At 33.6% G+C, this 3,535-nt stretch overlaps 1 long non-coding RNA gene across 2 annotated transcripts; it reads left to right on the top strand.

The window, feature by feature from the left end:
- Nucleotides 1-1,028: 1,028 nt before the first annotated feature.
- LOC147557831 (uncharacterized) lies at nt 1,029-3,122 on the top strand. Of its 2 annotated transcripts, none has more exons than XR_015235362.1 (4): nt 1,029-1,212; nt 1,367-1,476; nt 1,693-1,768; nt 2,947-3,122. It is a non-coding gene; the product is annotated as an uncharacterized LOC147557831 (long non-coding RNA). The 2 variants fall into 2 exon arrangements; XR_015235361.1 differs by lacking the exon at nt 2,947-3,122 and adding an exon at nt 2,232-2,867.
- The last annotated feature ends 413 nt before the right edge of the window (nt 3,123-3,535 follow it).

The raw sequence follows: 3,535 nt of genomic DNA, 5'->3' as shown, positions 1-3,535 counted from the left end.
ACCGTCATCACAAGTTGCTGATTCAATGGTCCACCATCTTTAAGATCGATACAAGTAGTCGATCTAAGGGTAAAGGGTCAGCGTTAATGAAGATCATTCAAGTTGCCGATCCAAGGGTCCACCCTCATGAAGATCTTTGAAGTTGAACAAAGTTACACAGAGCATGATATAATAGAGTTACAGAGAACATGATATAACAGACTTACATAGACCAAGATTTATCATTTATCATAACAAATAAGATCATAAAACATGATAGATTAAGATTTATCATATACCATAATAGATCAAAAGAAAAATATAATAGAGTTACATAAGAGTACATAAATCAAATCATAAAACATGATATTCCCAAATTTATCAGATACCATATTAGATCAAAAGATAAAATAACAGAGTTACATAAAGTATACAAATCAGATCATAAAACATGTTAAAGCAAGATTTATCATATATCATAGTAGATCAAGATAAAAAATAACTGAGTTACATATCTATATAATAAAAGAGGAGGGTATCTTTTTCCCTCCTCCCAACGGCCCAGATTTATCTAGACATGTTTATCTCTCAAGCCTGGGATTTAATCTCCCAACATCTAATGGCTGTGACATGAAGAGGGAAGAAAAAGGCATCTTTGAAAGATACCATTTTTTGAACTTTCCGTCATCCCCCAAATCTGTCTTCCCGCTCTTCCATTTCTTTCTCTCTTTCACGCACTTTCCCCCTCTTTCTCAAAAATTTCAAATCCCCTCTCTCAAGGTCTGCTTCCTCCGCTCCACTGTTCCAACTCATCTCTCATCGCCAACACCATTGATGTTATTGTTCCCTTACTATATAGATTTCCAATTTGGTTTGTTTTCTTCTTTCAATTAGTTAGTTCACTAAAAATTACCTGGGTTTAACATTAACCTAATAGAATCCCCCAAAGAAAACCCTAGCTCAGAGGCTTCCTCTCTTTTTCAATTTAGGGTTATGCACTAAGCTACTTAGGGCTTCAAAAGCGAAGCACTGCGGGCAGGTATGTTGTTCTTCCTAACTCATTTTGTAACGAATCAATTTAGGGGAATTTTAGGGGTTATATGGTTCATGGCTTATAAGAATCTTCCATTGTTTAGGTTGATGTTTCAATCTGTTTTATAACTTCTACCAGTTTTTGTTGTTTTGTAACTTCTACTAATTGCTATTACTTCTGAGCATGCTACTGTAGTTCAGGTGAATGATGAAATGCCTGAATCATTTTTTAAATTCTCAATAGGCTTTTATAGGGTAATTATTTCAACCTTTCTTTACATGATTAATAAAATTGATGATAAAATGGTTGAAAGTTTAAGATATACTAAAAGAGCAAAAGAGTTTAATTTTATAGGAATTCTCTTGGAAGTAGTTCAACTTCTCACAAATATGAACGTGATCATAACAAAGGAATACATTTCTTTTGATGGTATACTTGGAGCAGTCTTTTCATACCTTTTGATGGTATAAATGATTCAAAACCCTCATTCTTGAATTTCCTAAGCAATTGTGTGAACTTATTTGTAGAGAATTTTGTTTACGCCTGTATATGATTTCATATAGATTTCATAATTTAGGTTCATTTCGAGTTAAGCAATTTGATAATGGAGTTGGTAGATATTTTTTCAATTGGTGAAGAAGAATTTGAGATTTATGACTAAGCTCTTCAACTTTGTTTAGGTACCACCGTATATGCTCAATGAAGACTTCTTTGATGGAAACCCTAACCGGTGTCTTCCTCAAATTCGGCTGCAAGGTTCGTTTATCCTTCTCTCTTCCTCTACTACTTTTTCTTTCTTTCTCTTTAGTTTTGTTTGATAAGTTAACTTAAAAGAACAATCGGTATAGTCTGCATGACTATTAGCTCAATTTTAAACTGACAATTAGGCAGAGACGGATGAGACGCACTGTCGCTCAATTTTGGTCAACCAAATATGGTTTTTGAAGAAATGTGTGCATTATGTGTTTGAACGAATGTTTGAACTGACTACGTGTTAGAAGAAACTGTAACTAGTTTTCATTCTAGAAGTTCTTCTTAATTCAATCTTAATATTTGTTTTCGTTCATAATATTTTGAATTAGTTTTCGATAAAATAGTGAAGAGATATATTCAGTTCAAACGTTTATATTGTGATTATTTTTTTCATCCATAAATGTTATTTATGCACGTAAGTTATCCGCTATCTTATTTGGTTTATTTTTATTACTTTTTGTTCAAGGTTTTGAAGTTAAAAGGTGTTGAGGGCGATAAATGATGTAGAATGTCGATGTACCAGAGGCCATTCATTTGGAAAATGCTATACATACATTTTGTTGTGGAGCCCTGACTATTTGACTCTGAAACTGTGCAAATCACTAGAGACTGTTTCTGCTAGGGTAGTAACTCAAATTATAGACATGGAGTTGGACAAATGGAAAGAAACAATAATACATGATGTGAATATAAAGGAATATATGATTCTTCTATACCAAGTTCAATAGGCATACGAAGAGGATGAAGATATGCATGGTTGTTCCAAGAGGGTCCAATGTACCCAACAGTAAGAAGGGGTTAATGAATTGATTTTAACTACTCTTTGACGTTTGTTTACTTCTTTGTTAGCTCATGCTTATCTCCATAAATGCTTCAGATTATATCTTTAGCTCTTCAATGCATTTGATTTGTAAGGTCATGAGTTCAACTTTGCTAGCACTTTGATGGTAGTGAGGTCATGAGTTCAACTTTAGTGCCAGCACTTTGATTTGTATGGGACGAATGCGATTATTTATGTCACATTATACTGTAATTTTACTGTGCTCAGTAAACGATTCATGATTTTAATGTAGTTAAATTATTAATGTGGTTGGTTATTACAGTTTTGCTAGCAGATAAGTTTTGGGTTGATAGTATGTTCACTTTCTTTTATTTTATCTCTTTGCGTTGTTTTTTACCAGGTCAAGGCAGCGGTTAGTGCTCTCCGCACCAGAAGCTTGAGTTGAGCTTCTTCTTTTCAGCATAATAGACAAAAAAAATAGGGGACTTGGATCTTCTTAATTGGTGAAAGACTATGTTTGGGTTTCATGTATTAAAATGAATCTTCTTAATTAAATGAAGATAGAAGTTTTAGAAATCATTTTTTAAAACATTAATGATATTTTGAAGTCATACTTTATGCATATTAGCGTTCACAAAAAGACAGTTAGTATATGGCCGTATAAGTGATGAATCATTGGTTGTCTAGAACAAAATAATGAAGAACAACAAATAAACGAACATGATTTCGGTTTGCAGGCTAACAAACATTGACACAAGTCTTTGTCGAACATAATGAACATTCTGAAGGTCACGATTTTGTTGTTGTGTCTAGATGATTTCCAAAAATAAATGCTCGATGTCAATCAGAAAAAGAAAAATGCACAACCACGCCATTCGTTCAGAAATACTGTCCGTGCCCTACGGGCACGGGTTACACCCTCGTATATATATATTTAATGGCTATGTATGAGATGAGAGGCAAAAAGGGGAAGAAACGAACTCCCCAAA

The sequence above is a fragment of the Eschscholzia californica genome, unplaced genomic scaffold, assembly GCF_041429995.1.
Source record: "Eschscholzia californica isolate CP2 unplaced genomic scaffold, dmEscCali1.0.p SCAF_2, whole genome shotgun sequence".
NCBI lineage: Eukaryota > Viridiplantae > Streptophyta > Magnoliopsida > Ranunculales > Papaveraceae > Eschscholzia > Eschscholzia californica.
Note: the sequence above shows the minus strand (reverse complement) of the source record. Positions and strands in the feature narration are given on the sequence as shown.